Source organism: Panthera leo, chromosome A2 (assembly GCF_018350215.1).
Source record: "Panthera leo isolate Ple1 chromosome A2, P.leo_Ple1_pat1.1, whole genome shotgun sequence".
Lineage (NCBI taxonomy): Eukaryota > Metazoa > Chordata > Mammalia > Carnivora > Felidae > Panthera > Panthera leo.
Genome location: NC_056680.1, coordinates 111,178,602 through 111,195,894, shown reverse-complemented (window position 1 = coordinate 111,195,894; position 17,293 = coordinate 111,178,602). Strand labels below are relative to the sequence as shown.

Here is a 17,293-nt window from a genome sequence, read left to right as displayed (position 1 = left end):
ATTCTGTGAATACCATTTACCAACTCTTCTTAAATTAGATGTTAGCAAAGTTTCCTTAGCACAGCATAACTATTTATTGTGCTGAAGAGAAAGGAGTAAATGCAAATATATGGAATTCTGAAACTGATTTTCAGACTGGCTAAGAACGTCTCCAATTCCCAGGCGAGTAGCAACCATCTCCACACCTGGATGTCATTAAATTTCTTCACTGCTTATGCCAAGATGGAACCTGAGCTGAACATGGATATTTAAGATTTAGCAGCCACCTGGGAAAATACTGCTAAAAGGTAATTTTTGAAAATTGTGTTCACTGACTTTTTGCCACTATCTTTTCACATAATGGGGAGAAACACCTGCCTGTGGCTACTGCTTACGTGACAACACCTTTAACTTAGTAGGAGGAGGTAGATTGTATCATTGTCTTTAATGTATGAATTCTTTAATAAAATGAAAAGAAAATTAAATAATCATCTTATAAATTTGATCATAGTAGACGTGAAAAATTCTGACTAAACAGCACCTCCCAGGGGCTGGGCAGGAAGAGTGAACCTAATGGATGTTTAAGTTTACTAACAACACTTGCCTGAAAAAAAAAGTGTATATAAAAATAAGTATTTACTTTCCAGTTTCCCTCCTACATTCTCTGTATGATAATGTTCTCGATTGGGAAAAAATTACTCTCTTCAAGGAAGCATCAGAACATTGAAGGGCAGCATGGGTAGCCTGTTCAGTAAAGTACATTCTAATTAAATTATTATAATTTTGGAAAAAGTAATTCTTGCTCTTTTGAATGCAAACAGTAATGCTCAACAAAACATGTTCTATCACCTTCACAAGGGGATACTTCAAAATCTCCTGGGCGAGAAGCATGATATTTTTATACTATAATAATATACAGGCAAGGGTTTAAAAAGTCTTAAAATAATTTACTGCAAGGTGTTACTATTTTTAAATGGCACCTTTTTAGGGAATGAAAACTGGTGCAACTACTCTGGAAAACAGTATGGAGTTTCCTCAAAAAGTTAAAAGTAGAACTACCCTATGATCCAGCAATTGTACTACTAGGTATTTACCCAAAGGATATAAAAATACTCATTTGAAGGGGCACATGCACCCACTGTTTATAGTAGCATTATCAACAATAGCCAAGTTATGGAAAGAGACCAAATTTCCATTAGCTGATGAATGGATAAAGAAAATGTGGTATATATACATACATATATACATATATATATACATATATATACATACATATGTATATATATATATTCATGCACATCTACATACACACACACACACACCATATACACATATACCCAATGGAATATTACTCAACCATCAAAAGAATGAAATCTTGCCATTTGCAGCAACGTGGATGGAGCTAGAGTGTATTACACTAAGCAAAATAAAGTCAGTCAGAGAAAGACAGATACCATAGGATTTCACTCATGTGGAATTTAAGAAACAAAACAGAGGAACATAGGAGAAGGAAGAAAACAAAAGAGAGGGAGACAGTGTCAGAGTCTCCTAGCGATAGAGAAAAAAATGAGGGTTGCTGGATGCGGGGTAGGCAGGGTATGGGTTAAATGGGTGATGGGTATAAGGAGCACACTTGTTGTGATGAACACTGAGCGTTATATGTGAATGATGAATCACTAAATTCCACTCCTGAAACCAATACTACACTACATGTTAACTAACTAGAATTTAAATAAAAATTTGAAAGAATAAAATAAATGGCCCATTTTAAAATAGACATATCACATATTATATATTTTCAAAGGTCTTCAAAGTTTTCAATGTCACCATTACAGTGTTTCTCAAAACATTTGGAAATTTTCTTCTGGAAAAGTCTAACGTAGTTGACAAGTAACATGAGAAAATCCATTTCTTTCCTTTATAATCCTATGTATCCCTGGTCCACATTTGTATAACTGTGCACAGTCACCAGATTTGGCCCCACAGAATTCTGTATGTTTACCAAATCATCTTTTAATACAATGGTTTAATGAAAACATTAAAAATCTGCAAAAATGCAAACCGTGGGCCCTAACCCAAGAAATTCCTATTTAACTAGCTATATTAGGTGATTCTGAGGTAGTTTAATGGGAAACTATATACTTTAGTAAATATTCCATTAATGGCTGGAAATCTTCTTACATTAGGGAGAGCTAGATGAGTATACCAAAGGTTCTGAAGGCTTTTCCAAAAAAAATTCCAAAATAGTCTTGGGCAGTCACACCAACATTCCAATAAATGCATGGTCTCACTCGTTAACAACCTTCAAAGGCAAAATTTGCTTGCATCTATGAACTGTTACAAGTTTATCTTTCTAAGAAATCCACAGTGTTGTCACTTATGTTATATTCTAGGGTATGCTATTTCTGGCTAGCTTCTGGTTGCCTTTTCCTTCTCTGCCAAAAAACTTCCACACTTGGCTTGTCATCCCTACATGGACTCTTGTGGTCTGTGATTTTTGCTATCTGCTCTCTGTCCAGCCTTCTTCCTCAGCTCTCCCACCCCTGATTTGGAGTTTCCGAGCTGGTATGAGTTAGATTACTATGAGCATCCATTGAATAACAAGCAGGGGAGCAGCTAAATAATAACTTCTAAGTATGTGTCATCCTCCTGAGGATAGCACGTTGCCTGGAGGTAGAAAAAAAAGAAGCAGCTCTAAGGATTTTGTCAGTTAAGCATTTGCATTAGATGTAGAAAAAAAAATCTTGACACTGAGGATTATAAAACACTGAATGTGTAATAGCTTTCTCTGGAAGTTTCTAGGATGGTTAATATGGAATTCTGTTGGAAGTCAGATAATTTGGGTTGTGAGAGTAATGTTTTCTTCTACTTAATTCCCTTTACTCATCAAGACTGATTCTTTACACCTACTCTTCTCTTGCTTATTCCCAAGGGCTAAACATCTATAGGTTCCTTAGTATGACAGTAAAAGATAAGAGACAGAGAAGGATGAAGGATCTTGGTTTTTTAAATCCAAAATTTTATCAGATATCCCTGTTGATCTTCAAGATTAAAAACCATGTGGTGAACACTCTAAAATGCAAACAGTCCTTCATCCAAATTGGAAAGTTTATACTTTTTAATGTATTTTTGGGATATGTACTTGTAAAAATGGATAAATTCAGTTATCATTTTAAATTATACTATCACTGAAATCAACAAAGTCATAATCTGAAATTGATTTTTAATTATTCCCTCTAAAGAATATTAAGTCAGTGACCTCTAAAAATATTTGTGTGCTTTGTTTACACAGAAAATAAGCATGTTTGTTTATGTCTAGAGGTGTTTTAGAATATCAACTTTGAACATTAAAAAGTTACATCAGCTTATTCCATTCCTTAGTTAAAAAATAAAGCTTTTATATTTCATAGAATTTTATGGCTAACAACAAATCTTGCATTTTTTCCAGCATCCTTTATGCTAATTAACCTACTCCTGGTAACAATTTTGATCTTGATGTTAATAAAGTTTGAAGAGTCACCTCCAGGGTGACTTAGTCAGTTAAGCGTCCGACTTCAACTCAGGTCCGATCTCACCATTTGTGAGTTTGCGCCCCACATTGGGCTCTGTCCTGACAGCTCAGAGCCTTGAGCCTGCTTCAGATTCTGTGTCTCCGTCTCTCTGATCCTCCCCCACTCTCACTCTGTGTCTCTCTTTCTCAAATATAAATAAACATTAAAAAAAAAAGTTTAAAGAGCCACCTCCAGAGTATTGACTCCTAATTGGTATAATTTAGTCACTAAAAATTACTCCTTGGTTTTGGATTCAAGTAAATCAGTCAGCATACTGTTTATTTAGAAGCGTTTTAAAATAAATCATGACATAGACAATATAACACATTCTAAGAACATCAGCTAGCTAAATTTAAATTATGTAACAGTAACTATTTGATTTAAAAATTTAAGGGGCACCTGGGGGGCTCAGTTGGTTAAGCGTCTGACTTCTGCTGAAGTCATGATCTCACAGTTCATGGGTTCAAGCCCTGAGTTGGACTCTGTGCTGACAGCTCAGAGTCTGGAGCCTGCTTTGGATTCTGTGTCTCACTCTCTCTCTGCCTCTCCCCCACTCAGGCACCAGCGCGCACGCTCTCTCTCAAAAAATGGATAAACATTAAAAAATGTTTTTAATTTAAAAAACTTTAAGTGTCACCATAGTCATCTTCAGATAATTATTAGTTAATAACTGAATATTACTACTTGGATTTTGAAGTGTGCATGATTATCAGTTTTAGTTCAATTATAAAGAGTGTTCATTCTATCTCAAGGGGATAAATGAACAAAAATATGTTTATAAAATTCAAATTATAAAACTTAGTTAAAAATAAAATATCTCTAATCAGACTTAATAATAATATAATGGTATTGATAATAAAAATAATGATAGTAATGTACCATTGTTATAATTACCTATGTTCTTACTGGTAGTAGATTTTAATAAATAAGGTACCACATATAATGTATACCTTGAAGAATGTATTTTATTTAAACTTCAACAATTAACTGATGCCCACTCCATTCTTCTTGAAGTACTTTTTTATCTTTTCTACAATTGCATCATATCCTCTTGGTTTTCCTTTCCTTAAATTCCTGGCTACTATTGCTCAATATTCACCATAGTCCCTGATTCCTCTGCCAGCTCATTGTATATTGCCGCTTCTCTAGATTCTTTTCAGCTAGGGCCTTCTTCTCTCATTGGACATTTCTCCTATTATTAGTCTTCAGTTACCATTGATCTAACTCCCAATCAAAAGCCCCACACCTTCCCCACCCAGATGTAGTTCTGACTACCTAGCTCTCCATTAATCGAGTTGCTTGAATGTTCCATAGCAACGCAAACTCTGTATGTCCCAAACCAGCCAATCCTGTACTTAAATTTACAGTGATCAAGACACTGACATAGGCATTGTATTTAATTCTTTCTTCTCCTTCATTCCACACTTCAACAGTTTCCAAAATACATTGATTCTAACTCCTAACCATAAACACCCATTCCCCCCTTCCATTCCCAACGATATTCTCCTCATCCAGGAAACCAATTTCTCTCCCCAGGGTTTCCATAGTATCCTTCTAAATGACCCACTGGCATCCAATATAATCTTTCAAAATTAGCCACAATCCCAGCAAACTCTCTAATTGGAAATCTCATCTTGTCACTCTTGCTCTTGAACCACTTTAACCAGCTAGAGAGAGTAAGTACTGAGGTCTAAGGGCCTTCATGATCTCACCTCTGTTTACTTCTCTAGTCTTGAGTATCTTTACTTCCTACTTCATTTTTCTTGTATTTAAAAATGTTACCAGGGGCACCTGGGTGGCTCAGTGGGTTAAGCATCCGACTTTGGCTCAGGTCATGATCTCGCGGTTTGTGAGTTCAAGCCCCGCATGGGGCTCTGTGCTGACAGCTCAGAGCCTGGAGCCTGCTTCAGATTCTGTGTCTCCCTCTCTCTCTACCCCTCCCCTGCTCATGCTCTGTCTCTCTGCGTCTCAAAAATAAATAAAACATTAAAAAAATAAAAAAAAATAAAAATCTTTCCAGTCTTATTGATATATAATCGATATATAACATTCTGTTTAAGGTGTACAACATGACTATTTGATATATGTGTATATTGCAAAATGATTAAATAATTTTACATTACATTACATTAATTTAATTACATTAAATTACATTAATTTAATTACATTAAATTACATTACAGCAATAAATTTAGTGAACACATCCATCACCTCACATAATTACAACTTTTTCGTGATGAGAATATCTAAGATGGACCCTCTTAGCAACCTTAAAGTATATAATATTGTTAACTAGGACCACCATACTGTACACTAGATCCCCAGAAATTATTCATCTTGTAGCTGGAAGTTTGTACCCTTTGATCCCTTGCCTCCCCCCACTGCCAGCTCCCAGTAATCACCATTCCACTCTCTGTTTCTATAAGTGTAGCTTTTTTTTTTTTTTAGATTCCACATGTAAGTGGGATCATAGAGTGTCTTTCTCTGTCTGACTTACTTTACTTAGCATAATACCTTTAAGGTCCGTTTATGGCTTGATTGCTCATTTCTTCTCATTGCTGAATAATATCTCATTGTTTGCATATGCTGAAGTTTATGTATCCATTCACCTACTGAAGGACATTTTGGCTGATTTCAAGTGTTGGCAATTATGAATAAAGCTGATATAGGCATCCATATGCAGACTTTTGTGTAGACATCAGTTTTCATCACCATTGGGTAAATACCAAGAAGCACGATTGCTGGATCATATGGCAAGAGTATATATAATCTTGTAGGCAACCACTAAAGTGCCTTCCAAAGTGCCTGTACTTTTTTCCATTCCTACCAGCAATGAATGAGAGTTCCTGATGCTCCACATTCTTGCCAACATTTGGTATTGTTAGTGTTCTCAATTTGGGCCATTCTGATAGGCGTGTAGTGAAATAGCTCATTTTAAGCATCAGTTTAAATTTTATAAAAGGTGCCTCTTCTCATTTAGTAATAGTGTATAAGTTATACACCCACCATAAAAATAGCAACAAATACAATTCTGTCTTAAATAAAACAAACTACTATATAAATGAAAATATGTAATATGTAATGTTATTCAATATAAAATATGTGCTAGTATGATTATTTTTATAATCTTCATACATTTTCAGATCAACATATTAAATGTAAAAGTGTAAGTTACTTGTATGAGTGTAATTACTAGTCTACTTGAAATATACAAGGATTGGTCTTTAAACAAATTTATAACATATTCAAACATCCTATTTTTATCAAAGAACCCTGAAATATGTGTGAAGAAGAGAAAGCAGTACAGGAAATTTTAACACTTGGAAGAAAACAGTTTAAAAGAACTTAGAATTTGCAAAATTATTTGTAAGGTACTTCTTATAATACTGAGAAAAATCTTACTCCTAACGTTATAAAACAGGAAACCAAATTTGAGAGAACATAAGGCAATAGCAAAGTATCAAGGGCTTGAAAATCCCTCAATATCTATTTAACTTAGGTGATAGTTGCAAAGTCAAGATGTCTCTTTAAGATTCTATGGCATAGAAATTGCATAGACTCTCCAAAAGGAGAGAGTCCACATTTCTTGCATGTCCTGAGGGACACAGGTGACCTCAGAATCCTAGAAATAAAGTTAAAATGGTAATGATACAGTATATACAATGAAACCTAGATAAATTATTTCTTCCATTTTTTGTTTCCTGTATTGCATCCAGGCACTATGTCAGGCATTGTAAGAGTACAAAACTGAATAAGGTACATTTCTTGTCTAGGTACTAATAATGTCTTACAGAGAAGCTAAACATACCTAAATATAATCTAATGAAGAAGGTGACAAATGTCATCAGAGGGATTAAGGGCAAAGTATTAAAATAATTTAGAGCAGGAAGGATTAGTTCTGCTTGCAGGAAGACTTTCCAGATCAGGGTTCTTGAGCAGCGCCTGTCAGTATGGGTAGATACAGACAGAGATTATGAGGAAGTTATGGTAGGGAAAAGCAACAACTTCAAGCAAAAGAATTAAAGTGGGAAAGCATGGGATGTAGATAAAAAAGAGAAAGTAATTCAGTTGATTTAGAGCATAGAATGACTGAAATGCAATAGTAGACGATGTTTGGAAATACAGATTGGGTTCAGTCTTTAGAGGATTTTGAAAAGCATAAGTGCAGTTCTTTTATTCTGGAACATTGACTAAAATTTAAATCATATAATGAATTTGAGAGCTACCTTTAAGAGTGTGCAAGAATACACTAGCTCAAATCAGGAAAAAATTCAGTTCTTGGTTAAAGATGTACCAGTCCTCTTCAAAAGGACTCGAAAGATTAATACTTTGCAAGCCAGCTTTGGAATGGACCTGGGGTATTTGCATAACCCTTTGCTTTCATTTCCTGTCTCTTAGTTTACTAAAACAAGAATGTATCACCTTCGATTATTTGACATTTCTTCTCCTGTAAGAGGAATTTGTTTATATGTCCATGCCAAAATTTCTGTCTTTCAAAAAAATAATTTCAACTAGTAATAATATAATAAAAGTATGATTCATTGAGTGTCTGTAATATCCCAGACATTATACAAGCCTATTAAAATATATCATTTAATTCTCATAACAAGTCTACATGTGTAGTATTACTATACTAATTTTACACATGATGAAACTGAGGATCTGAGAGACAAAATCACTCTTTGTCTTAGAACTAGCATGTTAAAAGATAAGGTTTGAACACAGGATACTTTGACTCCAATATGAGCATAGTCTACTAACGATAATAATTGAAAATGCAGTAAATTCTATCTCTGGTGTTTCTTGCATAAAAGGCCTATAAACTATATTAGTCTATATTATATCTTCCGATCAATTCTTTCATTTGAATTCCCATAAAAGAGATCTCAGACAAAATTTCTCTTTTCTTCTTTTTTTTCCTCTGTATATAACATGACTCTTTTATACATTTACCATGATTAATTGCTCCAGATTCAGTACCTTACATGATATTAATGGTTCCTAGAGGAAACATTCAAAATGCTTAGTAACTATGACATGGCAGCAACCAATAAGAAGAGACCACCAAACATCAAGCTCCGCCATAAGCAAAGAGAATGGAGGCTCTGATACAGACAAACTGAAATATACCTCTCGTCAGTACCTCACTGGAATTGATAAACAGTACCTTTATCCAAACAAATTTCCTGGTTGACTGCATCTCTCATCTTTTATGTACTTAATTCTCATAACAGATTCTGACTCTTGAAAGATTCATTCAAGGAATAGTGGGCAGAATTCAAAGAGATCTGTTTCATGCTCCCTGCTTAGAACCACACACCCTCAAGTAATCCCTTACCTCTCAGAGTCTGTTTTCTCCCGTGGAAACAGTGATCACAACATCTATTTTTTAGACATTTATCAGGACTAAATTAATATGTGTCTAGGGCCTCATAGCTGCTTACACAGAGCAGGTATGATCCTGGATACTATCCTTCATTCCTCATGGCCTCTGCATTGGTTTTCTTCCCTCAATGTTTCTTCAGCCTCTTCTTCTCAAATGTACTGATCTAAAGAAATGGTTCAAAGTAAAAAGAAAATCTCAGTTCCAAGATGAATAGAAGAGCAATATATTTTTCTTTGTAATTCTTTTTTTTTTTTTTAATTTTTTTAAGTTTTATTTATTTTTGGGACAGAGAGAGACAGAGCATGAATGGGGGAGGGTCAGAGAGAGAAGGAGACACAGAATCTGAAACAGGCTCCAGGCTCCGAGCTGTCAGCACAGAGCCCGACGCGGGGCTCGAACTCACGGACCGTGAGATCATGACCTGAGCCGAAGTCGGCTGCTCAACCGACTGAGCCACCCAGGCGCCCCTCTTTTTTATTAACCTATTCTAAATTCTGTTTTCTGCTCCCCTTGTCTAAACGTTGCATTTGTGGCTGATTTTCATCATGCTTATATATCTGAAACTTTGAGGAAAAGTCAGATCAAAATATCTTTGTATAAGAATCAGGACCCTATGTCTTATAAAATTACATCTGCAGTGGAATTGCATTGAAAAACCTGCTATTCTCATAATTCCCAGCCTTTATAGTATCATTCTCAAAGGATCTATTCTTAAGTATATTCTTTGCTTGCTTCATACTTTTAATTCACACCTGTGACTTTTCCCAAATCTACATCTGTACCATACTGTCTTTTGAGATCCATACCTGTGTTTCTCTTTATTGTTTATTTAATCTTGAATGTCTCGATGGCATTATTTCCTCTTCCCTTCCACATTTCCAAAACTGTATATCACCCCTCCCCTAAAGCCTACTGTTAATACCCATCTAGTTGCCAAAACTAGAAATCTGGGAAACCAGGTGAGAAACCACATGAGCTTCCTCTACTTCTCATCACCTCTACCCCCAGATAAATCTGTCATTTTTATCCTTTATTGAATTATTTTATACACATTTATTCATTCAATTATTCAATATGTATACACAGAATAGCCAATATATTCCAAATACATTGAGGGGAACAAGAGAACGATAGACTTTGTTCTTGTTCTTATGAAGGAAAGGAGAGAGATATCAAGGTAGACACCTGGATTTTGAGGTTCTCTACTGAAATGATTTTTGTAAGGCTCAAACTGGACAGATAAATAAAAATTGTGCAGCACTCTATTCTACCTTATGTTATAATTAATTGTATATATGTCTTTTTTATTCTCCACATTATAAGTGAAAGAACCATGTGTCATTTATCTCAGCAGAGTGCCTTCTGTTCACTGAATTAAAAGGATGTGATTGAGTGAATGCTGAGGTTAAAGTGACTGGATATGATAAATAATCTCCCTTAGGAAGCATAGACACAGGTCTATGTGTTCAGGTGTTTAAAAATAATTTTTAAATTATTAATAATCCATTTTGCTGCATTTTAAAGCATCCATAAATGGAGTGAAACAAAGACTTAATGGCTCATGTTTCATTGAGGAAGAAGCAAGAATAGTGAGCTGAAATATACCTTTAACCACCACCTGATTTGAGAAATAGTGAAATACTTCATTTCAATATCCAAATGCTTCCTTAAATGGGCGATTTTTAATGTCTGCTGTCCCCTATGATATGTCCTGGATCTATTCCTGAAATTCATCATAGTCAACAAGTAGCTGAGAGCAAGGCCATGGCCTCTGTAGACCCCAAAATAATAGCCTCCTAGAATATGGCTTTCCAGACGATGGAAAGAAGTTATATTGTTGATAGTGACAACAGAATAGGATTGTTATCTATCCAAGCATAAGGCTCAAGCCTGTATCCAGGAAAATATTTGAAGAGTGAAAAGAATCATTTTTCCATTCTTTGCACCTGTCAGGATACATTATTATTATGTTTCTAAATATGAAATATCAGTATGGACAAAGAGTTGAAATAATGCCAAGGGAACAAATAATGTGTGTGTTCCATTTCAGATCACTGCTGATTTGTAAACTGTTCAGTAACCTGCTTATTACTTTGTGGACTGTTATAAAAATAGCATGTTCAATGTGTTCTCCCTCCTCAGGATACTGAAGGAGCACAATGAGAGTGAAGGGAATAAAATGAGTGATGAAATGTTTACCATGCAAAGTTCAGCTCAACAAATAATGTGATATTTCTTTGCTTGACTAATTCACATTTTATGAGAGCTATTTTTAAATGTGTGCCTCCTTCTCTGTTGACTTTGCCTATGCTCCAGGGATTCTGCCACACACAGAAAACATTTGTATTGATATTTCTAAAATGAACTTGTTCATTCATTTGGTATAGTATTTCTAATTCATCCATATCTGCTATCTTAATATGTAGTAACATTACTTTGATTAGATATTAATTAACTACCCTTTCTCCTACTACACAAAGGAACTCTATGATCACTTATGAAGGAGAAATCATTCTCACCCATGCTTCCTCTAAAAGAATAGCTTAAGCAAAGTTTGTTTTAAAAAATATGTGTAGTAAAATAAGTAAGACAGAGAAAGACAAATACTGCGTGATCTCTCTTATATGTAGACTCTAAAAAAATGAAACAAAACAAAAACAAAAACCTCACAGATGCAGAGAACAGATTGGTGGTTACAAGAGGTGGAGGCTGGAGGGTTGGGGATGGGAAATATGGTGAAGGTGATCAGAAGATACAAATGTCTAGTTATAACGGAAATAAGTCCTGGGATGTAACATACAGTATGATGACTATAGTTAATTAACAATAGTGTATTGTATATTTGAAAGTTGCCAACAAAGTAGATGTTAGAAGTTCTCATCACAGTACAAAAAAGCATTGTTACTATGTGTAGAGATGGATGTTAACTAAACTTATTGTGAAAATCATTTTACAATACATACAAATATCAAATCACTATGTTGTACAATGTTATATACCAATTATATCACAACTATAAAAAACTCTCTGACCCCATCTACTCTACAAGAATAATAATTATGTATTACATACATATGTATACATAATAATTCATTATGTATAATGAATGTAAATGTGGATATTTACAATGAAATCCAGATCTAAACCATATTTTTTGGTAGTTTCAGGTTTTTATTTAAATTCCAGTTAGGAGCACCTGGGTGGCTCATTTGGTTGAGCATCTGACTCTGGGTTTTGGCTCAGATCATGATCTCATTTGGGGGTTTGAACCCCACATTGGGCTCAGTGCTGCTGGTGCAGAGCCTTCTTGGGATTTTCTTTCTCTCCTTCTCTCTCTGCCCTTCCCTGCTCTCTCTCTCTCTCTCAAAAATAAAAAATAAAATGAACTTCTAAAATATTCCAGTTATTTAACATACAGTGTAATATTAGTTTCAGATGTAGAATTTAGTGATTCATCTCTTACATACAATACCCAGTGCTCATCACAAGTGCCCTCCTTAACACCCCTCACCCATTAAACCCATCCCTTTCTTATATCCCTTCCAGCAACTCTCTGTTTGTTCCCCAAAGTTAAGAGTATGCTTTATGGTTTGCCTCTCTCTTTGTCATCCTATGTTCATCTGTTTTGTGTCTTAAATTCAACATATGAGGGAAATCCTATATTTGTATTTATCTGAATTATTTTGCTTAGCATTGTACACTCTAGCTCCTTCCACGTCATTGCAAGTGGCAAGATTTCATTATTTTTTATAGCTGAATAACATTCCATTGGTTGTGTGTGTGTGTGTGTGTGTGTGTGTATACCACATCTGCTTTATCCATTCATTAGTTGATGGACATTTAGGCTATTTTCATAATTTTGCTATTGTTAATAATGATGCTATAAACATTGGGGTGCAGGTATCACTTTGAATCGGTATTTTTTTTTTTGTGCTTCAGGTAAATACCTAACAGCACAATTGCTAGATCATAGGGTAGTTCTATCTTTAACTTTTTGAGGAAACTCCATACTGTTCTCCAGAGTGACTGCACCAGTTAGCATTCCCACCAGTAGTGTAAGAGTGTTCCCTTTCTCCGCATCTTTGCCAACATCTGTTGTTTCCTGTGTTGTTGATTTTAGACATACTGACAGGTATGAGGTGATACTACATTGAAGTTTTGAATTATATTTCCCTGATGATGAGTGATGTTGAGCATCTTTTCATGTGTCTGTTAGCCATCTGTATGTCTTTTTTGGAAAAATGCTATTCATGTCTTCTACCCATTTCTTAACTGGATTATTTGCTTTTTGGGTGTTGAGTTTGATAAGTTCTTTATAGATTTTGGATACTAACCCTTTATCAGATGTGTCATTTACAAGATCTGTACTATGAAAACTATAAAACATTGATGAAAGAAATTGAAGATGACACACAAAAAATGGAAAACATTCCATGCTCATGGATTAGAAGTACAAATATTGTTAAAATGTCCATACTACCCAAAGCAATCTACACATTTCATGCAATCTCTATCAAAATACCACCAGCAGTTTTCAGAGAGCTAGAGCAAATAATCCTACAATTTGTATGGAACCACAAAAGAGTCTGAATAGCCAAAGCAATCCTGAAAAAGAAAAGAAAAGCTGGAGGTATCACAGTTCCAGACTTCAAGTTATATTTTAAAGCAGTAGTGATCAAGAAAGTACAGTATTGGCAAAAAAAACAGACACATAGATCAATGGAACAGAAGAGAAACCCCAGAAATGGACCCACAACCATATGGTCAACTAATCTTCAACAAAGCAGGAAAGAATATCCAACAGAAAAAATACAGTGTCTTCAACAAATGATGTTGGGAAAATTGGACAGCAACATGCAAAAGAATAAAACTGGATCAGTTTCTTAAGCTATACACAAAAATAAATTCAAAATGTATGAAAGATCTATGTGAGATAGGAAACTATCAAAACCCTAGAGGAGAGCACAGGCAGCAACCTCTTTAACACCAGCCAGAGCTTCTTCTTGATACGTCTCAGGAGGCAAAGGAAACAAAAGCAAAAATAAACTATTGGGACTTAATCAAGGTTAAAATCTTCTGCACAGTGAAGGTAACAATCAACAAATTTAAAGGCAACCTTCAAAATGGGAGAAGATATTTGCCAATGATATATAAAAATCATATTCTTAACAATTCAAGAGCCCAAATTTTGTGTAGTCTTTTATAGTTGAATAAGTTAGAGCCTCATTATATAAATTGGCTATACTTCCTTCATCTAGACTTCATGCTCTTCAGATTAGCTAATGCTAATTTCTCAAGATTTCTATTGGGAAATTTCTAAAGGCAAATTGTTAGGAAAGGCTGGGTTATGAGTCAGAATTAATCATGAGCAGATAGAAATCTAAGACCATATTTTACAATGATAATTGAACCGAGAATAGAAATCTGCCAAACTAGTTGTTTATTGTCAACCAGCATAGTAACTGCTTTCAGCATTAATTTCTGCTTTATATGGCATCATCAAAATCTCTTTACTATCAAAATGATGCATGATTACATTGTGACTGGATGTCACACTTCATCACTGTAGCAGAGTCTTGCTTGGACCAGTATTAAAAATACCTACTCCATTTCTGGTAACTTCAATTTTCCTTTGGAGAACCAGTCTCCTCTCACTCTCAGTCTGTGTGGTTGTGATGAGACTGACCTCATCCCCTAAGTTCATTGACCAGTTAGAGTAACTGTGACTGGTTCAGAATGGGCACCGGATACAGAAGGGGCTCAAGAGTCCCACCCTAAACTTTCACCACTTGGAAAAGACTTCAGTTTCTCCTGATATTGCTAAACCCATAGAAAATAAGTGAATTTTCTAAGGTTATTGTTTAGAGAGAGCCAAGATGAGAATAGAGCCAATACAGAAGAACACAGAAGTCAAATGCAGAGAGACATTTTCCTGAAGTCACTGTTGAGTTCATAGATCTACCTGTGATCAGAGCTGCAGAAAACTGTACAACTCTAACAAAAAATATAATGGATAGGGGCGCCTGGGTGGCTCAGTCGGTTAAGCGTCCGACTTCAGCTCAGGTCATGATCTCGTGGTCCGTGAGTTCAAGCCCCGCGTCGGGCTCTGTGCTGACTGCTCAGAGCCTGGAGCCTGTTTCAGATTCTGTGTCTCCCTCTCTCTCTGACCCTCCCCTGTTCATGCTCTGTCTCTCTATGTCTCAAAAATAAATAAACATTAAAAAAAATAAAAAATAAAAAAATAATGGATATAAATAAATGAAAAGATAGTCTATGAACATGGCCTGAAAGCCTCAACTGATTTGAAGATTCAAGTGATTCAGAATCTTATGTCTACACAAAAGCCTGCACATTTATGTTTATAACTGTGTTGCTTATGAGTGGCAAAAGATAGATGCAACCTCCAATAGGTGAATAGATAAACAAGCTGGAATATTCATATAATGGAATGTTATTTGGTGAAAAAAGAAATCAGCTGTCAAGCCATGAAAAGACATAGTTTAATTTTAAATGCAGACCGTGAAATGAAAGAAGCCAGTCTGAGAGGCTTTATCATTATATCATTAAATGATTATAATTATATGATATTCTGGAAAAGGCAAATTATAGAGGCAGTTACTAGATCAGTGTTAGCTATAGGTTTGGGGGGACTAATGAATAAATGAAACACACGGGTTTGTTGGGAGCAGTAAAGCTATTCTGTATGATACTCTGATGGTAGATACATGATATTGTGAATTGATCAAAACCCACAGAACCTTATCGCAAAGAGAGCTAACTATGTTTGTAAACATTATAAAAATTATTTAGGGTATTGGGGATCCCAGAAAGAAATGCAGTTTGTGACAAGAAAATCTAACTGTATTACAAATATAGGAAACAACCCCACTTAAGGTAGGGTGGGAGAAGGTGCTGACTTAGGTAATTTCAAAGTGAGTGGATTCTCTAAGAATAGGGGGAAGAGGAACTGCACATAAAGTTTGCTTTGATAAAGTTAATTCCCACAGGAGTACTGGTTAATATTTCTGATATTGCTATAGGTATATACTCGAACTGAACAATTAAGTAAATAGATGGTGGATGGTGAGAGTCATGTTTTTCACTGTTGTTATATGAATTTATGAACAAGGATCGGGAGAATCCTAAAATGATCTACGTGGGAATAGATTAGAATTAAATATCAGTATGCACTGATATTTAGATTAACATAAACATTGAAGGCTGTGTACAGAAATATTTATAAATGTGTATATATGCTAGTTTGTATAAATACCATACTTTTTTTGCTGTCAGCCAAAAGGGCCTACAAGTAACAACATCCCAGTATCAACTAAACATCAAGTATCCAGAACTTGGTTTCTAATACCATACCATACTCCATACATCCCTGGATAGATGGCTGATTTTACGACTAAGGCTGGAATCAGTGAAAGAGTTCTTAATAGCCAAAGGGAGAACAATTTGAGCAAATTAAGTCATGTTGTATTATAACCCAAAGTATAAAATAAATATCAATAATTTTAGACTGATATAAACGAATGATTGAATAATGGATAAATAGGGAGAAAAGACAAATTTCTTATGCAGAATAATTTCAAAGAATTTTTGAAGGTATACCACTTTCAAAGAAGAAGATATACTCCAACCTCAAGGAGTATACTGTATTATTGTTGCTATTTATATATAGTGCTTATATATTGCATATGTTTATATTTATATTACATACATTATAAATTATGTATTCTATATATCACATGAATATACATACACACACACACACACACACACACACACACACACACATATAGTACTTAACACAGTGCCTGGCTCATAATCATTATTCAAGGAATAATAATGGTGATAGTAGGAGTCATAACTGAAGAAATAATCAGTAATAGTGATTATTAAGTAATAACAATAAATGATTGGCACTGGTAGAATCATTTTGGAAGCCTATTGGACAGTATTTACCAAAGTTGAATATTTGTACAACCTATGTCTCAGCAGTTCTGTTCCCAGGAGGAGTGTGTGTGTATGTATCTGAAATATGTACATATTTCACCAAATGGCATATACTAGAATGCTCATAATAGTACTGTTTATAATACCTAAATGCCTGTGAAAAGTAGAGTGGATAAATAAATTGTGGTATACTTATGTTTTTTGGAATAGCAAACAGCAATTAGAATAATAATATAGAGCTACATGTGACAATACATATGGATTTTATAGGCATAATGTTAAGTTAAGCCAAATATAAAAGACTATGATATATAATTTCACTGATATAAAATACAAAAGCAGGCAAAAATATGTGTTGTTAGAACTCACGATCCTGGTTAATCTTGGAGTGTGGTGGGGTGGATAGTTACTAAAA

At 34.8% G+C, this 17,293-nt stretch overlaps 1 protein-coding gene across 1 annotated transcript in view; it reads left to right on the top strand.

Annotated features, from left to right (window-relative positions):
• The first annotated feature begins 234 nt into the window (after positions 1 to 234).
• The window catches only part of TMEM196 (transmembrane protein 196), an 84,053-nt gene continuing 66,994 nt past the window's right edge, over positions 235 to 17,293 (top strand). The window contains exon 1 of the mRNA XM_042919761.1: positions 235 to 287. The gene's annotated coding sequence lies outside the window, so the exon portion shown is untranslated. The remainder of the gene's footprint in view (positions 288 to 17,293) is intronic.